Source organism: Globicephala melas, chromosome 13 (genome assembly GCF_963455315.2).
Source record: "Globicephala melas chromosome 13, mGloMel1.2, whole genome shotgun sequence".
Lineage (NCBI taxonomy): Eukaryota > Metazoa > Chordata > Mammalia > Artiodactyla > Delphinidae > Globicephala > Globicephala melas.
The window spans coordinates 55,272,097-55,298,219 of record NC_083326.1 but is presented as its reverse complement, the minus strand read 5'-3'; the positions used below and the strand labels follow the sequence as shown (position 1 = coordinate 55,298,219).

Genomic DNA, 26,123 nt, shown 5'->3' with positions numbered 1-26,123 from the left:
GGAAAAGGACATTTTAATTTTTAACTTCAAATCTTAAAGAAAGTGAAATGTAGTCTAAAACTCTAGTCTATGTAACTGACATTGTCTCACCCACTGGAGCACAGGGCAGTAGGTCATTTCAAGGGATGGAGATAACAGTGAATCTGTTTCTTTCTTTTTTTTTTTTTTTTGCGATACGCGGGCCTCTCACTGTTGTGGCCTCTCCTGTTGCGGAGCACAGGCTCCGGACGCGCAGGCTCAGCGGCCATGGCTCACGGGCCCAGCCGCTCCGCGGCATGTGGGATCTTCCCAGGCCGGGGCACGAACCCGTGTCCCTTGCATCGGCAGACGGACTCTCAAACACTGCGCCACCAGGGAAGCCCCTGTTTCTTTTTCAATGAGGCTGTTAACCAGCTGTGAGACCACTCCCTTATCGAAGTTATTCAGTGAGTCAAAAGGGTCTTTGTGAGTGTAGACGCTTAGAACATCTCTGGAGGAGGGACCACAGTAAGATAAAACCCTGGGGAGGGCATTGCCACAGAGGATTTTCCCAGGCTTCTGCTACTTGCTGTGACTGATTTTGTTGTTGGCTAAAACAACCTTACAGAAGTGCGTCAGTTAAGATTAGGCCCAGAAAGAGCTCAAAATATCAATAGCTGAAATAAGGCAGAAGTTTATTTCTCTCTTACACAGGAGTCCACAGGCCTGCAGCCCAGGGCTATGACAGCTCCATGACGGCATTCCAAGGCTCATAACAACAGATGAAGGAAGGCCAAGAATGTCCTTCTCCCCACCCCAGAGCTCCAGAGGAAACCTGAGCTTACCCTCACTTTTTAAAGATTTTTTTTTTTTATCTCAAGCCAGATGTTCAACACGGGTAGAGTTAACAAAGAATACATGCTTTTGCCCCATAAGGAGACTTCTTAGCGGTACTGGATATTGTATCTCACTGGCCTGAACTTGATTACATGGCCACGCAGGGGAGTCTGAGAAATAAACCTCCCAAATTGGCATTCTATATTAAACTAAAAGGGGAAAGTGAACGTGGGGAGGTAATTCTCGATCTCTGCCACAGCAGCACTGGGGCAGACACATTAGCCTTCATGCGTGCACTGTCCAATATGGCAGCCACCAACCACAGAGGGCTTTGGGGCATTGAACGGTGGCAAGTCCAAATCGGGATGTGCTGTAAGTGTGAAATATACACGGGATTTCAAAAACTTCATAAGAAAAAAAGGCTGTAAAAGGGAATTCCCTGGTGATCCAGTGGTTAGACTCTGTGCTTCCACTGCAGAGGGCACGGGTTCAATCCCGGGTGGGGGAACTAAGATCCCGCAAGCCCCTTGCAGCCAAAAAATAACAAATAAAATAAAAGGGTGAACTAAAACAAAAAACAAAAAAAGAATGTAAAATACCTCTGTTTTCATATTTATTACATATTGAAATGATGCCATTTTGAATATACTGGGTTAAATTATGTTATTAAAACTAATTTCACCTGTTTCGTTTTACTTTTTTTTTAAATGCAGCTACTAGAAAATTTTAAATTATACACGTGCCTCACATTATATTTCTATTCCATAGTGCGGCTCTAGAAAATCAGGTAAGGGTCTTCTGACAGGCTCCAGGCTTGGGAAGTGAGGTGTGAAGTTTAGCCAGGGCAGAAGGAGAGAAAGAGAAACAGAAAGTTCAGAAGGGAAAGCAGGGGAGGAAAGAGGGAGAGAAGGAGGGAGGGAGAGGCAAAGGGGGAAAGGGCTGATTTTCCCCAGGGTGAGCCAAGGAAGAATCTGGAGACACCCCGCGTGATACAGAAGTGTTGAAAAGTGGCTGCATGAAGTGAACCAAAAGGACACCATTTTTCTGATGTTTCTGGCCTGAGAGGCAAAGGGCTGAGCTCTGGGCACTGCACAGAGGAAATCCGGGACCCAGGCTCTGGCACTCGAGGACCTTTTGGAGTGGTCTCAGTAACTCTTGTGTACCCTTTAACTAGAGGCAGTGGCCCTAGGAGACTCTGGCAGCAGGCAGAGCAGGGAGCCTCTGCAGTAGCCTGGCCCCTTGTCACAGACGCCTGAGTGCCTCTGCTGGAAGATACCGGTGCCCGCACTGGGAGGGCCCCTCAGCACACTGGGTGAGGGCTAGGACTGCCGCAGTGGTCTCGGGACCCGGGGATGGTCAGACAGAAACCTGGCTCCACAGGAAGACCTGGCGACAGATGAAGGAAGGCAAAGAATGCGCTTCTCCGCCCGGAGTGCCCGGGGAAAGAGCTGAGCTTACTCTCTTTAACGATATTTTTATCCCAAGCCAGATGTTAAGCACGGTAGAGTTGGAATAGAATATAGGAGAGTTGCCAATTATTTGCTGAATTCAAGCTGGGTAGAGAGCTACCCTAGATCTGCTTTGGGAACTAATTTATCTTGGTTAGTTATCCATATTGATTCATAAGGAAAATAGAGAAAGAAGTTCTTCCCCGGCGTTTTGAGCCCTGCTATATAGCTAGAGTGATCCCAAAGTCTCTCTGCTCCTTTATAATAGTTTCCACCATCCATAGGTCTTATTGTCATGAGGACAAGTGGAATACAGCATATTGTTAAGTATGTCAGGTTACTGGAAGAAAGGGATGCTTTAAGACCCAAACTTTTTTATAATACATAATCATCATCATAATATTTTTATTATTATTAATGCCACTGTAATCCAGTTTCTCTAACTTGAAGTCTTTCATTTGCCATTTAGTAACTTTTAAAAGTCCTATTAAGGGAGTTCCCTGGTGGTCTAGTGGTTAGAATTCTGTGTGTTCACCACTGTAGCCCAGGTTCAATCCCTGGTCAGGGAACTGAGCAGGGCACAGCCAAAATAAATAAATAAATAAAGTAAAAGTGCTATTAAAAATATAATTTTCAGATGAAAACTCTAATTGGAAAAGATACATGCACCCTAATGTTCACAGCAGCACCATTTACAACAGCCAAGACATGGAAGCAACCTAAGTGTCCAGGGGCAGCAGAATGGATAAAGAAGATGTGTTACATTATACAGTGGAATATTATTCATCCATAAAAAAGAATGAAATTTTGCCATCTGCAGCAACATGGATGGACTTAGAGATTATCATACTAAGTGAAGTAAGTCAGACAGAGAAAGACAAATACCATATGATATCACTTATATGTGGAATCTTAAAAAATGATACAAATGAAATTATTTACAAAACAGAAACAGACTCACAGACGTAGAAAACAAACTTATGGCTACCAAAGGGAAAAGGGGTGGGAGGGATACATTAGGAGTTTGGGATTAGCAGATACAAACTGCTATATATAATATAGATAAACAACAAGGTCCTACTGTATAGCACAGGGAACTATAGCCAATATTTTGTAATAACCTATAATGGAAGAGAATCTGAAAAAGATATATATATCTGAATCACTTTGCTGTATACCTGAAACTAACACAATGTTGTAAACCAACTATACCTCAATAAATATATACTTTTCTAAGATTTGGAATTTTGAAACAAAAGTTTTTAAGTTTAGATTCTCTAGAAGTTCGAATATGCAACTCAGCTGTATTTGGCTATGCCTGGCCATTTAAAAAAAATATTTATTTATTTGATTGCACTGGGTCTTAGTTGCGCCACACGGGATCTTCATTACTGTGTACAGGGATCTTAGTTGTGGCATGAGGGATCTAGTTCCCTGACCAGGGATTGAACCCAGGGCCCTCTGCATTGGGAGCGCAGAGTCTTAACCACTGGACTGCCAGGGAAGTCCCTGCCTGGCCACATTTAAATAGGCCTTATGGGGCTTCCCTGGTGGTGCAGTGGTTAAGAATCTGCCTGCCAATGCAGGGGACATGGGTTCGAGCCCTGGTCCGGGAAGATCCCACATGCCGCGGAGCAACAAAGCCCGTGTGCCACAACTACTGAGCCTGCGCTCTAGAGCCCGCCAGCCACAACTACTGAGCCCACGTGCCACAACTACTGAAGCCCGTGTGCCTAGAGCCCTGCTCCACAACAAGAGAAGCTACCGCAATGAGAAGCCCACGCACCACAACGAAGAGTAGCCCCCGCTCGTCCCAACTAGAGAAAGCCTGCGCGCAGCAATGAAGACTCATAGTTGAAAATAAACAGGAGTTATAGGATTTCTACCAATTTCAGTCATCTACTAATGGACCTTCTTGATATTTAGAGTTAAATAATCAAGATATAAAATATAAATGTGGGTAAGAGAATTATCGCTTGTCCAATGACAGTCATCGGTTGGAGATCTAAGTACTTTTTCGATGGAAGCTTGGGGCCCACTGTGATTACTGATAGTGATCAAGTAAGCACAGCAATTGTGTGCAGATCTTTTCACACCTGGGAAATGGCCCCCAAAGGAGTAATTTCAGAATCCTCCAAACCTGCTTAGACAGTTAGGGGTGGAAAGTTTATGATTATCGTTTCTTACTCCTTTCGCACTTAGAATGTGACTGCTTGTTTGAGGACTCAAAAGGGTTAATTTTCTTTTAAAAGGAGGCTGGGGTGCAAGGATCTGGAGGCGACTGCCTTTTAACAACTGCTCCTCAGGCAAGTTGAGCTAGTGCAGGAGAATGAATGCCACTATTATTTAACATGGATTTTTTTTTTAAAGCCTAAGGTTCAGTCCTTTTCATTTTATATGGTGGTTATTCAGTAGTAAAGCTGGAGCTATTCTGTCCCTTAGCTGAAACTAGCTAAGTAGCCATGTTAATTCCCTTTTCTGAGTTACGAAATTCCTGCACGTAACAAAAGCCCATTGAGGAACTGTCACATCAAAGAGTTCTAGAACAGGAAGCGACCTCGAAGATCTTCATTCCAGCTTTGCTCCAGCTTTGCGTGTCAAACGTGAAGAATCTGACGTTGGGAAAAACACCTGCCGCTGGGAACTAACCAGAGGCAGAGCGAGACTGACTCGCATTTCTCTCAGCTCTCTTCAGTGACAGACGTGTGTAATTTTTATTTTTAACAAAAACAGCAGGCACTTATATTATGGATATAATGGCTAAAATATCTGGTTATTTTAATTAAATAAACGTGCACTTTTAAATATTAAGCTATAGTTTGTTGCCGACCTGCAAGTCGCACAAACATACGCAAATCCTCCCATCTCTACTTCTTTTCTTCAAGTCTCCTCCACGAAGTGAGCGCCTGCCACCAAGTGAAAGAAATTCAGCTCTTCCAGGATCTGAGTTTAGAAGGGAAGGACAGAAGCCGTGGGAATCAGGGGAGCTGACCGGAAGGTAGGGCCCCTAGAACCCCTGTTCTCTTCATTCCCAGACCTGCCGTTTTTTGCACAACTTTTGTTTTTTCCCCCCCTACTGCGAAAGAACACTAATAAAGTCCACTCTACGCCCCTGTATCCTGATTTGATTTCTATCAGATATGTTTAAATTCCCTACACCATTTCAACTACAATTTTCCTCTTCAGTGAAAGAAGTTTAGCTCTGCTGGGGTATACCGAGGCAGGAAGGCTAACGCCTTGAGGAGAAATTACACCATGCACGCTTCTTTTAGTGCTGGGAGTAGAGTTACCAGAAAAAACAGAGAACGCCCAGTGAAATGTAAATGGATAAACAATAAGGGTGTACTTGTAAAAAAAACATTATTCATTGTTTATCCTACATGCAAATGTCCCTGGACGTCCTGTGTTGCTATTGGCTGACCCCGGCAGCCCCCATTGGGCGGTACCCAGCTGAGCTCCTCTCCCTGGAGCCCGGCTCAGCTTCCGGCAGCAGAGTTATTGCCAGGCTTGGTTTAGGAGTTGGTTTGAAGTTATTTGGATTCGATGACCTTCTCTCTTTTTCCTTTGTGCAGGAATTCACTTACCAAGACAACTAGAGGAAGTGGTAATCAGATACTGCTTTCTAGAAACTCTGTTTAATAAGCTAAGCAGTGGCAATCTCTTTTTCTCCACCTCCCTTCCGCCTTGGGGATGAGATCATTGGGATAAATCATTCTACCTCCTTATTTTAAAATTCTGTTTTCACGCCTTTTAGTGGAATATCATTCTTTAGCGTGGTATTTAGTCAAAAGTCCCATTATTTAGTTATATTAAGCACTTACTTTCTGTTTTCCTTATGGGACTTGGGAGCAGGAGGTAAAGGGCAGTCTCTCTCTCTCATGTAGCAGCTGGGATTCGGTACATTTCTGTAGAGAGACGTGGGGCCCTTCCAGCTGTCTCCCTGGTATTCCCAGCTGGGCACCCAGTGAGGCTGGGTAGTAACAAGCCGGTGGGTCCAGCATCTGACTGCTCTGCCACCTGCTACATGTGTGTCCAAATGCAGTGAGTGACTTAACCTCTCCGTGACTCATGTTCACATCTATAAAATGAGGTTGATGTTGTTACTATGAGGATCACACAGTCAATACAGGCCAAGCCCTCAGAACAGCGCTCCGTAAATATCTGTTAAACAAATCAGTAGATCAGCCTTCCATCCTGGGTAGTTTCCTCTTGTCTTGTGAAGCATTCTGTTACGTGGTTGTAATTGTTCCACCTAACCTACAAGATTTCTAAAGGGATGACTTAATAACCCTCAAGGAGTGCAGGTTTTAGAGAAAGTGGTCATTCTGTATGGGAAAATATAAGTTGTTATCATCAGGGAAGAATGCTTTAAAAAATCTGGGAATTTCTCTAAGTCACAAGAAGGATGGAGGGGAGATGGAAGTACCCTTTGTGTTCCTTGGTAACACAGGGAAACAGGCAACTCCAAAGTATGGAGACCCCAAGCTATTCTGGGCGAGTGGTCCAGGGCGGCTACTCCCAGGCAGGAGTATCCTTCTTCTCCTGCAGAGCTGATTACACCTTCCTTTCTTGCCTCCATGATATTATCACCAAATTGGCAAAGAGAGGATTTGACAACAAGTAAATCTGAAAAGGCAACGACCACAGCACTAATATAAAAGACTGGCGTGTTGTTAAGTGCCAGTAAGTGTGGACAGATGGGAGCAGCAACTTCTCTATCAGGATAAGTGCAACGCAGATAACGGCAAAAAGTAGCAAGAACACAGAAGCACTAAACTAAGAAAGGAGCTTCACACTAATCCTTGGTGTGAAAGCCTGCTTGGAACAACATGAGGCATCACTCTCAGGCCCTTAGAAGGGTGGTCGAGTCTGAGCATGAATAGATTTTAAAAGCTCTAGGGGTGGGAGTTTCCTGGTGGCCTAGTGGTTATGATGCCAGGCTTTCGTTGCTGTGGTCTGGGTTGAATCCCTGGTCGGGGAACTGAGATCCCACATGCCGCACAACCAAAAACAAGCTCTAGAGGTTAAGAGTAGCTTAGTTGGTATATTCTACACCCCACACTTACTTTACTTAATCCTAGCAAAAACCCTACTGCGTAGGTAGTATCTGTTTCTTAACTATAGGAAACTGAGGTCCAAGGACACTGATAGCTGGCTCAAGGTCACAGCCAGCGAGGGTGGGTCCTCTCTGTGAGCCCAGGTCTGTGCCCAGAAAGACCAGATTCTTTCTGTTATACTAAGTTGTTTCCATCTCCTAAGGCTTCTAGATGCTCAAAGAGAGTTCGAAGATCTCTGCCCTACCTTGGGGTTCTCCCTTAAAAATTTGTTTTTTAAATTGCATAAAATACGTATAAAATTTTTACCATTTTAATCATTTTTTAGCTATATCTCTCTGCATTATTTTTTTTGCATTATTTTTTTAAATTGAAGTATAGTTGATTTACAATGTTGTGTTAGTTTCAGGTGTATAGCAAAGTGATTCAGTTATACAGATCATTTTAACCATATTTAAGGACAATTCAGTGGCATTAAGTATTGGGGTGGCCAAAAAGCTCGTTCGGGTTTTCCCTTACACGCATACAGAAAACCTCGAACGAACTTTTCGGCCAACCCAGTACATTCACAGTGCTCTGCAACCATCATCATTATTCATTTCAGAACGTTTAAAAATCATCCCAAGCAGAAGAGTCTTTCTCCTTAATAGGAATTTTATGGCCACAAATAATGAACCATGTGGTCTGGTGAGAGAGTGTTTTTGTTTTCCTTTATTTTGCTGTTTTGTTTATAAAAATCCAATGAAGAAACAAAATGAAACAAAAACAAATCACACTTTAGTGATCTTTAGAATTATAGGGTTAGATATAATTTAGAATTATTACTCAATAAAAAAGTAAGATAAATTAGATTTGTGCTTTACACAGTTCTCAAACTAATTTCACCCCAAACCTGGCAGCTATCTGTTGGCATTTCTTCAGGCTGTTTGACCTGAGTGTGGCAGGATGTCTCCCAGGCAGAATACAGCCTCACGGCCCCTCTCAGTTCCACTCAAAACTTCCCTCCCCTGGGAGCCTCCACTAACCAAGAGAAATGCGAATTATCGCAGGCAACACACACCAAAGGAGTCCCGTCCCAAGAGATTCCTTGTGAGATGGCAACATGAGATTCATGGGTTCCCCACTCTGTAACCCAGTTTTGGTCCAGACAGGGGCTGAAGGAAGAAGATTGGGGTGCTGTGTACATGAGGCTCAGGGCCAGAGGGTAAACAGACGTCTCACTTCACTTTGGCAAAACGGGCCCCCGTCGTGGGTGCAGAGGAAACATTAGGCACTCAGGACTGATGGTGAAGAAAGCCACTTACTGCTTGGGCCCCATCTAGACAATTCTCCCCACATCAAGAAGACTATACAAACGTCCATCCTGTTATACTTTGGGGCAAAGCTCAGAGGTGGCTGAGAGAGACCTCAGAGAGAGGCCAAGGGCTGCAGGGCAGGAAACAGAGAGCCGGTTCCCAGGCAGTAGGAAGGAAGGCAGGCTTCCGACAAAAGCTTCACCAGAGTAGTTTATGAACCACTTAAAACCTACACTTTGAGCAGCTGTGAACAGAGATGGACAATTAGGGACATAAGGAAACAATTTTTCAACGGTCGACAGTAGGACATTGTGACATAATAGAAAAAAAATATATTGGTCTATGCCCCCAGTCCCTGGCACAGAGCTCCTAAAACCCTGATAATTTCCTACATGATAAGAGCACTAGAACATCTTTTGTCCTAATGTTTGGTCTTTGACTGGGTTCCTGACACACAGCTCCTAAATCCCTTGGAATTTCCTGGGTGATAGAAGCATCGTGTGTTCTAATGAGGCAACTCTTTGTTTTTTTAATTGCAGTATAGTTGATTTACAATATTGTGCCAATATGAAGGCAACTCTTGACGGGCTCCTGTATACTGTCAAGATGGGGGCTGGTCACCAGAAAGACCAAGTCAAGATTAGAAGCTTGGAACTTTCAGCCCCACCTCCCATCCTCCTGGAAGGGGAAAGGGGCAGGAGATTGAGTTCATGATAGGTCATGCCTGTGTGATGAAGCCTCCATAAAAATCCCCAAAGTATGGGGTTGGGAGAGTTTCCAGGTCAGTGAATGCATCTTACATGCCTGGAGGGTGACACACATCCAAGGGGATAGAAGCTCCTGGGCTCAGAACCCTTCCAGAGCTCGCCCTGTATACCTCTCCATCTGGCTGTTCATTTGTATCTTTCGAAATGTCCTTTATCATAGATCAGCAGTAGTAAGTAAACTGTTTTCCTGGGTTCTGTGAGCTACTGTAGCAAGTTACTGAGCCGGAGGAGAGGGTCATGGGAACCTCTGATTTGTAGCCAAGCTGGACAGAAGTTGTGGGGACCTGGAGACCTACTCCTTGCAATTAGCACCTGAGATGGGGGCAGTCTTGTGGGACTGAGCCCTTAACCTGTGGGACCTGGACTAACTCCACTGAGATTCAGAAGTTAAGTGAGGGCGTTGCTGGTGGCGCAGTGGTTAAGAATCCACCTGCCAATTCAGGGGACACGGGTTCGAGCCCTGGTCTGTGAAGATCCCACATGCTGCGGAGCAATTAAGCCCGTGCGCCTCAACTACTGAGCCTGCACTCTAGAGCCCGCGAGCCACAACTACTGAAGCCCAAGTGCCTAGAGTTGGTGCTCCGAAACAAAAAGAAGCCACTGCGATGAGAAGCCCCCGTTCGCCGCAACTAGAGAAAGCCCGCGTGCAGCAACGAAGACCCAATGCAGCCAGAAATAAAATAAATAAATTAAAAATAAAAAAAAGAAGTGAAGTGAACGGTAGGATACCCAGCTGGTGCCAAGAAAATCAGTCGGTGTGGGAAAAAACCCACGCATCTGGAGTCAGATGTATTGTGTGTGAGAGGAGAGGAAAACACAGTGCATTTTTCGTAGACAGACACAAAGAAGTAGCTGAACAGAACCTTGAGACAGAAGAAAAATTAAAAGGACAGAGGATACTTTGTTCTACTCTGTCATATAACAAAGAAGACTCTCCTGGATTAACTTTAGTGAACAGAAATTGGAAGTCGGCACAAGAACTCACTCTGGGGAATTCCCTGGCGGTCCAGCGGTTAGAGGAGTCCGTGCTCTCACTGCAGAGGGCCCGGTTTCAATCCCTGGTTGGGGAACTAAGATCCCACAAGCTGTATGGCACGGCCAAAAACGAAACAAAACAAAAAACCAAAAAACTAACTCTGTGTTCTTTACGGTGTCTTGCGTGTTTATATTAACTCTCCGGTAGGCTGTGGGTCGCGCTCACTCCTGGTGAACTCCTTCTGTTGCTTTATCAAGTGTTGATGTAAAGTCCATGCAGATATTCGATCTACGTAAGTCTTTGGATCAAATGGCTCCCTCTAACTACAAGAGCCAAGGGAACGGTTTCCAGAGTGGGAGGTGTAAGCAGCTCGGCTTACATTCTGCTGAATCAGCAGATTTCTGTCTTTCCACGTGGACCATAGGAAGTGCGTGGTTGGAAGGATGGGTAGGCTTAGGAGCAGGTCTCCAGCACGTTGGGACAAATTCGAGAGCATGCCAGGCATCGTAAAGGTTGGGAACCCTCGAGAAAAAGACCAACATGTTCAAGTGTTACTGTGAAACCGTACAAAGAGAGCTGACCCACTGGCAGGAAGGCTGGAGCTTAAAGCCTCATTCTTCCATTTACTGATTAGGGGACCTTGGGTGCAGTAAGCCTTCAGACCCACATGGTAATGCCGCCCCTCCTAACTTCCTCAAGAAACAAGTGAGCCTGCGCACGTTTGGAACCCGTAAAGCCCTATCGCACCGCCATGCAGTCTTAAATAGCATATGTGAAACCGTGCAACTCGGACTGGGACTTGAACCCCAGGAGATCACACACCTGGTCTCAGGACTTAATGAAGCTCAGGTCCTTGATATCTCATTGCAGAAAGAATTCAGCGAGAGACAAAGTGATAGGTAAGGAGTGGATTTATTTAGAGAGAAACACACTCCACCGATGGAGTGTGGGTCATCTTGGAAGGAAGAGGCCCCAAAATACGACATGGTTAGTTTTTATGGGCTGGATAATTTCATAGGCTAATGAGTGGGAAGATTCTTCCAATTATTTGGGGGAAGGGGCGGGGATTTCCAGGAACTGGGCCACTGCCCACTTTTTGACCTTTTATGGTTAGCCTCAGAACTGTCATGGCGCTGGTGGGTATGTCATTTAGCTAATGGACTACAGTGAGCGTATAATGAGGCTCAAGGTCTACTGGAAGTCAACTCTTCCGCCATCTTGGACCTAGTTGGTTTTAACCAGTTTTTGTCACGTGCCATGGCTATGTCATTCTTTTAAAGGTTGTGCCCTGTCCCCTTCCTTCCTGTTTCACATGCACACGGGGCTATATTGTTTAGGGCTAGCTTGCCCCGGGGGTTGGATTTATTATAGACCCCAAGGGCAAGGACTCGTGATCCGAGACATGAGACTTATGTGTGTTATGTACGAATAAGCTGAAAGCGATCCCATAATTGTTCCCCCCACCAAAGACAAGCGCTCTGAGAGAATTTTGTAAAGCAAACTTTAAGCCTGTCATCTCTATAAAACTCTTATTTGGGTAAACAGAGAGGTTTACAAAGGATTTCACAATAAAGTCAGCGCCAGTATCCAGAAAGATCTTTGTTGCCTGTGTAAACTGCTCTAAGTAATAGGCTGCCCTCACAGCATCACAGAACTGGCTGCCCTCTGGGCAGTCTAGGGTCCTTTCTTTGCAGAATATGACATTGTCAGGGCATCCAGAAGTGAACAGTTTCTGAGCTTCCGACTCACACTAATTGAAGTCACAAGAGAGAGGTGTCTATAATAGAATACCAATTAAGATCAAATGATTAATTAAAACAGGATATCAATTAACTGATAGAAATATCAGTGGGGCAGATACTCCTGTCTGCTGATTGGCACATTCATTCCCTAAAGGCAAATCCCTGAAGAAACCTCGTTAAAATGCTCAGCTTCCCGGCTGAACTCAGGTCAGGATGAAGGAGGGTAGGAAGAGACTTGTGTCATTGAGCTCTGCCAGCCTGGGGCTTCCACCTTCAGCTGGGGGTGACCCCATCACACCTACCACTGGGGGCCCACTCCCTGCCCCCTGCCCTCCCCCCCTCCCTGGGAGGTTGCTAAATGAGTACAGTAGGTCAGCGCCAGAATGTTTTTCAAAAGGAAACAGAAGATTAAAATGCCAGAACACATTTATCTAGCAAGATTTGTTTCACAAAACTTTTGTTTTAGATACTAGCTAGCTAGCTGGCTAGATAGTAGATAGATAGAGATAGAATGTGATTACTGGTTCCTATGTGAAAATAATATGTTTCTTGCAGTGATTACTTTCTAAAACAAATGTATAAATGTCGCTTCTGTCACAACGCTGATAACTTTTATTTAATAAACATTGATTGAGTGCTTACTCTGTACCAACAACTCTTCTCGTAGGGATTACAGTGAGAGGAAGGAATCTGGGAGAGATTAACACAGGTAATAAGCAAAGAACAATACCCTTTTTCTGGTCCCAGTACATCTGATGACACAGTCACACTTCACACAGATATAGCTTTAGATGGGCTCATCTGGTCCCACTGCCCTGGGATGATGCCAAGCCTTGGAGCTGGCCTGTTGCTGACATGTGGTCTCTTAGATGTATCCTTTGCCCTGACGCCTGCTTTCAGCCACTGCCTGTCCAGTTTTCCCCTACTGTCTCTTTCAGCTCCTCATGGTGTATGTTACCCAAACACATTCTTCAAATAGCCCTGGGGGATTTTTATTCTCTAGTGAAGTATCTAAAGGCAGCTAGGCAAAATATCACATAAGTGTACAGTCCAAGGGCCTGAATGAAGGAGACTACTGAATATGATAGCTGGGAGAGATCCTGGAAGTTATCGTTTTGAACTCCCTTCTTTTTAGGTGAAGAAACTGAGATCTAAGAAAGCTGTGACTTGTTCAAGGTCAAAGTCATTCAGTAACAGATCTGGCACTAAAAATCTGGGTCTTCAGATGGTCTGTCCAGTACTCTGTCACTCTGCCACGCAGCCTGTCTGTTATGGACAGAATGCTTGTCCCCCTTCCCCACCAAGTTCATACTTGGAGGCCCTAATGCCTAATGTGATGGCATTTGGAGGTGGGGCCTTTGGGAGATTATTAGAGTTAGATGATGTCATGAAGGTGGGGCCCTCATGATGGGATTAGTGGCCTTATAAGAAGAAAAACTGATCTTTCTTTCTCCATATGCATGCACTGAAGAAAGGCCATGTGAGGATGCAGCAAGAAGGCGGTTGCCTGCAAGCCTGGAAGAAAGCTCTCACCAGGAACTGAATAAGCCAGCACTTTAACCCTGACTTCCAGCCTCCAAAACTATGAGAAATTAAACTTCTGTTGTTTAAATACACCCGTCTATGGTATTTTGTTATGGCAGCCTGAGCAGACTAAGACACTGCCCAAAATAAAATCTGACTGAAGAGAATGCTTCTTTTCTGGTTGTTACACACCATCATTTTGTTATTACATGGTTCCAGGAGATAACAGACGTGGGGAAATTAATGAAGACATTTTCATGATGAAACACTGAAGGAGTTCTATTATTCGTTTGGAGAACACTTTTTAAAAAAAATAAAGTTATTTATTTATTTTTTATTTTTTGGTTGCATTGGGTCGTTGTTGTTGCGCGTGGCTTTCTCTAATTGCGAAGAGCGGAGGCTACTCTTCGTTGCGGTGCGTGGGCTCCTCATTGTGGTGTCTTCTCTTGTTGCGGAGCTTGGGCTCTAGGCGTGTGGGTTTCAGTAGCTGTGGCTCATGGGCTCTAGAGCACAGGCTCAGTAGTTGTGGCGCACGGGCTTAGTTGCTCTGCAGCATGTGGGATCTTCCTGGACCAGGGATCAAACCTGTGTCCCCTGCATTGGCAGGTGGATTCTTAACCACTATGCCACCAGGGAAGCCCCATTTGGAGAACATTTTTAAAGCATCGTTTCATGCATAGTCTTAATCAAGTCTCCAATCTAATCCAATCTCCTTCTTTCTTTCTTTCCTTATTTCATTCATTCATTCAACCAACAATGAGCCCTATTCTGAACCAGGCAGCATTCTAAGTGCTGGTGATATATCAGTGATTATTAGACACTAAGCCCCTGCCCTCATGGAGCTTCATTACAACAGGGGTGGGGGTATGGGTGATAGGCACCAAGATGCCCCCCTCAGATCCCCTACCCCCCAAATTCTGTCTCAGGGTCTGCCTCCAGGAAACCCAACTTGTCACAAGGACTATTTTATATAAGACTGTCAGTGAAGCGTTTTCGAAAACTAAGGTGATGTTTGAGTATCTGAGTAAAGACCTGGAGAATGTCAGGGAGAAAGTTCCAGAGATTCAGGGCAGAGGGAATGAAACAGAGCAGGACCCTGCAGCGCCCTCCCCACCCTGTTTCTTGTTTGTAGGAAAAGGCTTTAGTCTCCTAGGCCTTCCCTGAGTTTCAAAGAGCAGATTCAAGCAGTTACTAATTAGGGAAGTTAGGGAATGCAGAAACAAAGGAAAAGCAGTCAAGAAACAATGGTTCAATGATAAAACGGAGTCGTAGTTCTGCCTCAAGGGATAACTATCTGATACATATCTTTGAGTTGTTCTGCAGGAACTAAGGCCCCCACCCATGTAGAGGATGGTGACTACGTGCTGACATCCCGGACTGGTCATAACCAGAAGGCTGATGGTTGAGATTCCTGCAGCACTACCCTGTTACCTCACTACTAACCAATCAGAAGAAGGTCATGCACCCTGCAGCCCTTATCCCAAATGTTGTCTTTAAAAACTCTTCCCTGAAAACCATCAGGCAGTTTGGGTCTTTTGAGCACACGCCACCTGTTCTCCTTGCTTGGCCCTGCAGTAACCCTTTCTCTGCTCTAAACTCTGACGTTTAGGTTTGTTTGGCCTCACTGTGGGTCAGGCACATGGACTTGGGTTCAAAAACACGAAGGCAAAGGCCCTGAGGCAGGGGTGTGTCTAGCAGGTTTCAGGAACAGCAAAGGGGCCAAAAGAGTAAATGGAGCAAATGGAAGAGAAGGGAGGCAGGAAATTAGATGAGGGAATTATACTGTCCTGTTGTGTAGGCATATTTCACAAACAAGGAGCTGGGTTGATTACTGTGGAGAAAAGACTCTGGTTAGAAGTTGTGAGGTAAGAGATCTACAAAGGGAAAGGACACAGATCAAATGAATAAGAAAAAAACCAAATCTAAACACATTGCCCCACATTTTGTTGAAGGAATCTCCCAGTCCAGGGCATTTAATAAAGGGTATTTCTATGGAAACAGAAAGAAAAACAAAAGATTAATGGTGGGAGCAGAGGCTATAATCCCAGTGTTTGAGTCCAAGGTGTGGCCAGTCAAGATTTCTAAACATTGTGAAACCATGTAACTCACATTGGGACTTGAACCCACGGTCTTTTTTTTTTTTTTTTTTTGCGGTTTGCGGGCCTCTCACTGTTGTGGCCTCTCCCATTGCGGACCACAGGCTTCGGACGCGCAGGCTCAGCGGCCATGGCTCACGGGCCCAGCTGCTCCGCGGCATGTGGGATCTTCCTGGACCGGGGCACGAACCTGTGTCCCCTGCATCGGCAGGCGGACTCTCAACCACTGCACCACCAGGGAAGCCCGAACCCACGGTCTTTTAACTGAGATCACACCTGGTCTCAGGACTTAATGAAGCTCAGATTCTTGATGTCTCATTGCAGAAAGAATTCAGTGAGAGACAAAGTGACAGTAAGAAGTGGATTTATTTAGAGAGAAACACACTCCACAGACAGAGTGTGGGCCAGCTCAGAAGGCAAGAGTGGCCCCAGGGTATGGGGTGGTCAGTTTTTATAGGGGTGGGTAATTTCATAGGCTAATGAGTGAGAGGAATATTCCAGCTGTTTTGGGGAAGGGGTGGGGATTTCCAGGAATTGGGCCACCACCCACTTCTTGACCTTTTATGGTCAGCCTTGGAACTGTCATGGTAACTGTAGATGTGTCGTATAGCATGTGCTAATGTATTACAGTGAGCATATAATGAGGCTCAAGGTCTACTGGAAGTCGAATCTTCCGCCATCTTGGACTTAGTTGGTTCTAACCAGTTGATGTCATTCTTTTAAAGGTTGTGCCCTGCCCCTTTCCTGCTGTTTCAGTTGGACTCAGAACACCTTTAGATGGTGGGGTCAGGATGGCAGTGACAACCTGGCAGATTTCTTCGTTTGCAGTTTGGATGTTTTTTTGGTGATGGCATGGACATCAGTCATAATCACTTCCCAGAGCAGAAGTTGGAAGACACAGCCCAGACTGTTGTGATGATGATTTCTTGAGGTTTATATCAAGTCATCAAGCTTCAGCACACAGGGTTTCAGAAAGAGGGCAACTTCAAGGCAACCTAGTGCACCCATAAGGACCTGGGTGGTCGAGGTTTAGTTTCTGGTGACACCAAGTCAGAAGGGTGGGAGAAAATTGGAAATTTAACTTGGTGTGTTGTAGCCTGATATGGAAGGAAACTCAAAGAACTGAGAATTTGGTAAGGAATGACAAAACGTGCACAATGGCAGGATTCAGTCCAGTTCACAGGTAGGTAATTAAGCCTCAAAGGCAATGAACAGGACTAGAATTTGATCAGTCACAAGGATGGGTTCCAGATTTTCAATGACAAATGAAATTTATCTCTGTATTCACCCCGCTACACACTTTTGGTCAAAGATAATCAAAGTAAGATTATTTTTGTTTGCAAAATAAGTCATCTCATTAAATTTGGTCTTATTATTTACATAAGTGCAGCAAGAATGGTAATTGACCACATAGGCCCGTGAAAGGGAATGCTGCCTGCCATTCCAGTGAACAATGACCGCCGTCCACCATCAAGGCATCAGCCACCGCAGCCATCCCTCCCCTGTCCCCCACCATGGTGTGCCCTGAGGGGAATTCAGGATGGAGAAAAACAGGATACTGGCCCTAGATAGTTAAGATGCACATCAAAGGAGTAATTTCAGTAAGCCCATACTCTTGAATCTTCTCATAGGTAGAAAAGCACTAAAATCATTAACTTGAGATATCTGCTTTTTGTGATTAGCAGTCATCTTTTGATGTTCAACTACATGGTTTCTTTGTTTTTGTCTCTCAGCAAAAGCTCCTATATATCCTGGCTCCTCCCTCACCTCTTTGGAACAGATCCTTAGAGCTATCTGAGAGGCTGTCTCCCGGGCTGTTGTCCTTGTTCAGTAAGGTCCCCAAGGAAAACATAACTCACAACTTTTGGGTTGTGTGTTCTTCTTCAGTTGACAGGCCTTTTAAAGTTTGCTTTGCTGGAACTTTTCATGAGGAATCTCAGATTGGGCTTTTAAGTGCCTCTCAATGGCAGGAAGCTAAGAACTTGCCACAACACTTCACCTGCAGTACCTATAGATCTGGGTGAATTCTTTTTTTTTCAAGTTTCCCAGAGTATCCTAAGGTTCCTGCACCAGCCAGGAAGTGACCTTCCTCACTCACCTGGAAGCCTGGGAACTCCATAAACCAGGCTGGTGTTTCCAAGAGAGATTTGTAAGCACTGACTCCATAAACTCATCTTAGTTCCTTAAAAATGTCTTTCATGTCTGATTCTACGTACATCATTCTTAAATATGACATTCCAGTCAAAGCCTCGACTATATAACTGATGTTTCCAATTATGTCCTGTTATAGGGAGAAAGATTCTTATTACACTCGTGTAAGTAATTATATTTCTATGAAAATAAGAATACTCAATTACAGTTTCTGAATTCTGGAGGGAATCAGGCAGAGAGAAAGATAAATGTTACATTTCTGTTTACAAAAGTATAATCTGGGCTTCCCTGGTGGCGCAGTGGTTGAGAGTCTGCCTGCCGATGCAGAGGACACGGGTTCGTGCCCCGGTCCGGGAGGATCCCACATGCCGCGGAGCGGCTGGGCCTGTGAGCCATGGCCGCTGAGCCTGCGCGTCCGGAGCCTCTGCTCCGCAACGGGAGAGGCCACAACTGTGAGAGGCCCGCGTACCGCAAAAAACAAAAGTATAATCTGTTAAATTGTCATGCGTTATAGATAACTTAAGAGAAAGGAGTTCCTTGAATCCAGGGTACACAACATTAAACAAACAGCAGTGTTACAAACAAAAGCCATGATTCTCCTTCATCAGTTCATTTAGTTCCAGGTAATTATTTCTTGTTCTGCTTGACCTTGGTTGGTGGTTTTATGAACTCATCAGCTTCTCCACTACAGTTCTGGCAATCTTTACTCAGTTCCAGGGTATTATCTCAAAGTTATTTAAGCAATGTTATCAGGAGCCTGTACCCCAGAGCATCTTATGTACTCCTCTTCATAGATCTCCAAGACAGGCCCTGTCGGGGAGCAGAATTTGCCACCCCAAAATATGTCTCTTTGGCCTATTAAGCTGGTTATTTTCTCAGAAACAGCAGGTGTGGGGAAAACTCTGAAAACCAAGTAGGAGTTACCCTTTTGCAAGAAACATTGACATTTGTAAGGGAAATCTCCCTTTGTAAGGGTGTCTCCCTCATTGTACCAAGAAGAGGAAGATGACCAAATCTCTAGAAACTTACCAATGGAAAAGGCAAAGACCTAAATCTGCATCACCACCTTACCCTTGTTTATGGTGCTTTTCCCGGTAGCCTCCCTTAACTGACGCTCCATCCTCAACATCCTCTTCTGTCTTTAGCTGAGGATGGTACTTAAGGGGAGGGTTTCAGCCATTTGGCTGAGTCACTCAGTTTTTCTGGGTCTCTCCCATGTACAAATGTTATTAAACTTTTGTTTGATTTTCTCCCGTTAATCTATCTCACATCAATTTAAGTCTCGGCCAGCCAGAAGAACCTAGAAGCATAGATGAAAATTTCCTCTGTTGTTGAAGAAAAGCGCCTTGGCTGATAGCTGATTGGAAGAGCTTTCAGGAAGCATGAGAGTAAAACAATGATTGTTTGCAAATGACAAAAAACTTAAAATGGCCATGGGTAAAGATCTGATGAGACTTCACTATAAAAATAATGCATTTTCACAAGGAAATTTCGTTGTGTTTGTGACATACATCATTAAAAAAAATAACCGGAATTATGGCTTATAACATTATACTGTGGTGGTTGTCTGCTACCAGTGAAGGCAGTAACAGGACGCGTCATGGACACTGACAAATTTCTAGGAATTTCATACAATTCCTGAAATATTTATATTAATAACATTTACCCATACAAATATAACCTAGGGAAGGTTAAGCATCTCTCCATATTTGACAAAGCTTTTCATACAATTCAACATATCAAATAAACCTAATTATTTTTAACATTTCTCTTTTTACAAGGTGAAAGAGCAAACCCTTTGGAATTTTCCAGGGGAGCCTCTGGGAAATCTCAAAGTCAGTTTAAGAACAAGATTTCATTTAGGATTTGATTTTTCAAAAGGCAAAAATATTTAAGGTTGTCTGAAATGTCAAAAGGTTTGAACACTTGATTAAATATGTTCAGAGATCACTGTGAAACAATACTTAGTTATGTATTTAACCAAATTGACAATCAAAAGCTTCAAAAGTCAGTGTAGGAGGTAAGGCAACTACAAGACAAACAGCTGTTTTGAAAGTGAAAAGACTTCCTTTTCTCAAATAATCAAGGGCATGATAAAGACAACAGAGGAAATTATTCTAAGACACAGAATCTTTGTTTCCTAGGCAGATTACTTAAAAGGTTAAAACAAAAAACTCTTATAATCTCCTATTAAGAGCAGACCAGTAGTCCATAAAAACATGGTCATTTTAACAGAAAGAGAAAATTAAACTCTAGTTTTACATTTAGGTATATTAACACTAAAACTCATTGTTTTTGCAGTGCACGGGCCTCTCACTGCTGTGGCCTCTCCCGTTGCGGAGCACAGGCTCCAGACGCGCAGGCTCAGCGGCCCAGCCACTCCGCTGCATGTGGGATCTTCCCGGACCGGGGCATGAACCCGTGTCCCCTGCATTGGCAGGCGGACTCTTAACCACTGCACCACCAGGGAAGCCCTAAAACTCATTTTTGAAAACCTTGTATGTAAACCCATCCATCCTTAGACAGCTTTGACCATGCAACATAAAATTCCTTTTCCACAAACACTACAACTTTTCGTATCTATTCAAGTTTTGCCCTACTCGTTCTCCGTCTGGCACAGCCAGTCATTTTAAGACAAAATCGCTCTCCTTTTTTTTTCTTAACAAAAACACATCCTGTACTCCTTGCATACTTTTCATACGAAATTGTTTCCCTTCACTCTTATTATTTCTAGTAGTTTCATTTACATATATTGATTACAATTAAGTTTTGTCATTAGTAACTTTTACAGAAAACTAAGTAGAAAATTCTGAACTTAATTCAGAAAGCCAACATTCTGTAGCAGAATAGCAAAGTTTAGGAATATACCATCTCACAATTTTTATATGCTTCCTCATAATACAATTCTTCACTGTGGCAAAAAGAAAATGTTTATTAATAGACCCGAATACCGTTTGTCTCTGCAAAAATAAGAAGCCAAAAGTATACAAACTTTAACTTATGTTTAATAATGAATATTTCAGGAATTTCTTGCATAGAAACGGTCTAGATTTTTAATGAATATCTATTGCTTAACTTAGTCTAACTCTAAGGTTGCAAGTCACCAGAAAGATTTTGGAAATTATTTTAAGGCAGACATATTACAAAACATAATTATTGCTGAAAAGTCCATTTATAAACTGTTATCCCAATTATACGCATTTAATATCTGTGTTCTTAACCATCATGCTTGGAGTATTTACAAAAATTTCGTAAGACCTTAAACAAAGTCAGCCATCATCTCAAGTTATTTTCCTGTTAACTAATCTTACTACACATGCATGCTAGGCAAGTATTCAGAAGAAAAAGAAAATCACAAAAGCAAAAAACCCCAAAAATGTAAATACGTTTTTTTTTCATTTTTATTGCACCTTTACTTGTACTTTATTCTTTAAGTTGAATTTATGTTTTTTTATAATTTTCAAATTCTAGCAGATATAGTATAAATTTACTTGTCAAGAAAACCCAAGTAGAATAAAATGAACGATTAATGCTGATAACTCAGAAAACATACCTTTTTTTTTTTTTTTTTGCGGTAAGCGGGTCTCTCACTGCTGTGGCCTCTCCCGTTGCGGAGCACGGGCTCCAGACGCGCAGGCTCAGCGGGCATGGCTCACGGGCCCAGCCGCTCCGCGGCATGCGGGATCCTCCCGGACCGGGGCACGAACCCGTGTCCTCTGCATCGGCAGGCGGACTCTCAACTACTGCGCCACCAGGGAAGCCCAACATACCTATTTTTAATAAACCAACGATACCAAAACAGTCTTATTTACCAGAGATTCACCGAAATTATTTGAACTTGAAAAACATATGGGTTAGTTCCAACACTTCTGGGACCATTAGGAATATTTGAACTTATATAACTGCTTATTACCTCCCTATAAGTTAATTAGAATTAAGCTCCTTTAAGGGATTTTACAAATGAATTTGGCAATGCCATCCACAGATAGGCAAATATCACCTAGACATAAATATACACATAAACATACAGGCAGATGCAAATAGAGATCTTATGTCTTTTATTCTAAAATTTTACCATGAGTCAGGCATAAACACAGTAACACAAAGTTCATTTGTTTTTACATAAAGTTTACATCTTATCTTTGCTTCACTTTATATTTTATCCAAATTGTGTTTCTGGCTAATGGGACAAGTTGAGGTTATCTGTTCAATATGAGGGTTAAAACTTCCCACCAATACTTATGGGAGAGACTTTTAAGATTTTCTTTTGCCCTGACATATAATCTTATGGAGGCTGTGGACTAAGTTTTATTTTAGGCAAGGGACTAAGGAGCTATCTGGATAAAGTCTCCAGTCTGTTTCCAATCAGCCTTTATACCTTCAGGTGGTTCCTTCTGGGGATCCCCGAGTCCATCAAGAGCCCCTAATGGGGGCAGGGGGCCTAAAGCTCGAGTGACCATCGGGAGACGAGAGGCTGGAGAGGAAGGGAAAGGTCTGGCAGTGATGGGCAGGGGAATGGAGGAGGTAGGAGTCTGAAGGGGGACATAGCAAAGGAGCTTGAAGGGAACCTTGAAAGTGGTGAAAAGATGGAGGAGGAACGGAGATAATAGGAACGGAGAGGTCTTAGAGGAGCCAATTTGGGGAGGTGTAAGTTTCCCAAAGGGGCCATCGAAGTTCCAAACTATCCTTTGCAAAATCATACCAATAAGAAGCCAATAAGTTAGGGCCGTACTGGTGAAGCATGTGGTCAGCAGAAGGGGTGAGGGTTTCAGTCGACTGAGAAGTGACAGTGACAGGCAAGTAGTGAGAACAGAAGGGTCTCCAAAAAAGTTAGGAAGAACTTCCAGTCCAAGAAGTACATTCCAAACAAATAAGCCTGGGAGCCTAACTCAACTTCAAAGAGTATACTTATTCCAATAAGCTTTTTTTAATGGCTTAAGTGTGGGTGCAAGAGGCACCCCCAAAGAGGGTGCAGAAGATGCAGCCTCCATATCCAAAGAGAGCCAAGGAGAAAGAAATCAAAGACCCCCACTGCTTCAGGCAGTAAGAGTGCTCTCTAGGTATTCATGTCTCCAATCTCCTATAAAAGGGACACACCTCTGATCACAGACCTACTCATCCATGGTACTGGGCAGGTGATACCAAGACGGGAATCTTAGCACTACACAGGCAGTGGGAAAAGAGACGACAAGGGTCTTTACAGGCTGTGATCCTTTAGGATTCAGACTTAGACAAACCTCCTGAGAGCAGGCAACAACTGGTAGAGAGTGTTGCTTGTGTATCTCAAGTCTCAGCCCCTAAACTGATGACTGGTTGCCTCTAAGGACAGACCCAACAATCTGCACACACACCCTTCCCCCCGCCCCCGGCAGGTAGATGCTCTCTGGATCCAAGCCAGGCTCTCAGGATGTAAAGTTAAGTCAGAAGGAGAACCCCACCCAGTTCACTGGTGATCCACATCACAGTTTGTCTAAGTGGACACCAGTCTGGTAAAAACTATAAATTCACTTTTCTGTGAGGCCAGCTCAAACAACAGGCTTCTAGGACCTATGCTTGTGTTCCACCCTCTGATTCTTCTCCTTATGAGAAACAAAAACACAAAAGACAGAGATAGGTGGACAGGACACAATGGCTATTTATAACAAAAGTCACAATACCCAAAGATCTAGTTCTAATCAAAAAGTTTTCTCCTGTAGAAAACTCTAATTCAAAAAGATACATGCACCCCAATGTTCACAGCAACACTATTTACAATAGCCAAGATATGGAAGCAACTTAAATGTCCACCTACAGATGAATGGATAAAGATGTGGTACACTGGCACAAACACAGAAATATAGATCAATGGAACAGGATAGAAAGCCCAGAGATAAAGCCATGCACATACGGTCACCTTATCTTTGATAAATGAGGTGGGAATATACAGTGGAGAAAAGACAGCCTCTTCAATAAGTGGTGCTGGGAAAACTGGACAGCTACATGTAAAAGAATGAAATTAGAACACTTCCTAACACCACACACAAAAATAAACTCAAAATGGATTAAAGACCTAAATGTAAGGCCAGACACTATAAAACTCTTAGAGGAAAACACAGGAAGAACCCTCTTTGACATAAATCACAGCAAGATCCTTTTTGACCCACCTCCTAGAGAAATGGAAATAAAAACAAAAATAAACAAATGGGACCTAATGAAACTTAAAAGCTTTTGCACAGCAAAGGAAACCATAAACAAGACAAAAAGACAACCCTCAGAATGGGAGAAACTATTTGCAAACGAATCGACAAAGGATTAATCTCCAAAATATATAAATAGCTCATGCAGCTCAATATTAAAAAAACAAACAACCCAATCAAAAAATGGGCAGAAGACCTAAATAGACATTTCTCCAAAGAAGATATACAGATGGCCAAGAAGCACATGAAAAGCTGATCAACATCACTAATCATTAGAGAAATGCAAATCAAAACTACCATAAGGTATCACCTCACACCAGTTAGAACAGGCATCATCAGAAAATCTACAAACAACAAATGCTGGAGAGGGTGTGGAGAAAAGGGAACCCTCTTGCACTGTTGGTGGGAATGTAAACTAATACAGCAACTATGGAGAACAGTATGGAGGTTCCTTAAAAAACTAAAAAGACAATTACCATATGATCCAGCAATCCCACTACTGGGCATATACCCAGAGAAAACCACAATTCAAAAAGACACATGTGGGCTTCCCTGGTGGTGCTGTGGTTGAGAATCTGCCTGCCAATGCAGGGGACATGGGTTCGAGCCCTGGTGTGGGAAGATCTCACATGCCACGGAGCAACTAGGCCCGTGAGCCACAACTACTGAGCCTGTGCGTCTGGAGCCTGTGCTCCGCTACAAGAGAGGCCACAATAGTGAGAGGCCCGTGCACCATGATGAAGAGTGGCCCCCGCTTGCCGCAACTAGAGAAAGCCCTCGCACAGAAATGAAGACCCAATACAGCCAAAAATAAATAAATAAATAAATTAATTAATTAAAAAAAAAAAAGACACATTCACCCCAATGTTCATTGCAGCACTATTTACAATAGCCAGGTCATGGAAGCAACCTAAATGCCCATTGACAGACGAATGGATAAAGAAGATGTGGTACATATATACAATGGAATATTACTCAGCCATAAAATGGAACGAAATTGGGTCATTTGTTGAGACGTGGATGGATCTAGACACTGTCATACAGAGTGAAATAAGTCAGAAAGAGAAAAGCAAATATCATATATTAACACATATATGTGGAACCTAGAAAAATGGTACGGATGAACCGGTTTGCAGGGCAAAAATTGAGACACAGATGTAGAGAACAAATGTATGGAGACTAAAGGGGGAAAGCTGTGGGGGGGTGAGGGTGGTGGTGTGATGAATTGGGCGACTGGGATTGACATGTACACACTGATGTGTATAAAACTGATGACTAATAAGAACCTGCTGTATAAAAAAATAAATAAAATAAAATTCAAAAAAGAAATTATATAGTGGGACTTCCCTGATGGCTTAGTGGTTAAGAATCCACCTGCCAATTCAGGGGACACGGGCTCGATCCCTGGTCCGGGAAGATCCCACATGCTGCAGAGCAACTGAGCCCGTGCACCACAGCTACTGAGCCTGCGCTCTAGAGCCTGCGAGCCACAACTATTGAGCCTGAGAGTTGCAACTACTGAAGCCCGTGTGCCTAGTGCCCACGCTCCACAACAAGAGAAGCGACTGCAATGATAAGCCCGCACTCCGTGACTAAGAGTAGCCCCCGCTCGCTGCAACTAGAGAAAGCCCACACGCAGCAATGAAGACCCAATGCAGCCAAAAATTAAACAAAATAAATAAATTAAAAAAAGAGAATTATATAGTGTTCAATAAGGTTTTATTTATTTTTTTAACTTTTTTATTATGGAAAATTTCAAACATACACAAAAGTGGAAGGAGTAGTGTAATAAATCCCTACAAATCCATCAGTTAGCTTCAAGAAGTATCAACACATGGCCAGTCTCATCTCATCTGTCATTCTCTTGTCCCATCTCCATTTTTTTTTTAAACAGTAAGTCCTTGTTGTTTATTTTAAATATAGCAATGTGTATATGTCAATCCCAAACTTCCTAACTATCCCTCCCCCCACAGGTAAGAAAGGTTTTATTTTTTAAGTCAGACAATTATTTAATGAAATCAGATATATATTAAATTTATAGGTGCAGTATAAAAAGTCCTAAAATATTTGATTATGCTTATAAATAGGACCATTTTAAT

At 43.3% G+C, this 26,123-nt stretch overlaps 1 long non-coding RNA gene across 1 annotated transcript; it reads left to right on the top strand.

The window, feature by feature from the left end:
• Window positions 1-5,157: 5,157 nt before the first annotated feature.
• Window positions 5,158-13,652, top strand: LOC132598373 (uncharacterized). Its single transcript, XR_009566483.1, has 3 exons — window positions 5,158-5,241; window positions 12,745-12,786; window positions 13,549-13,652. It is a non-coding gene; the product is annotated as an uncharacterized lncRNA (long non-coding RNA).
• Window positions 13,653-26,123: the final 12,471 nt, after the last annotated feature.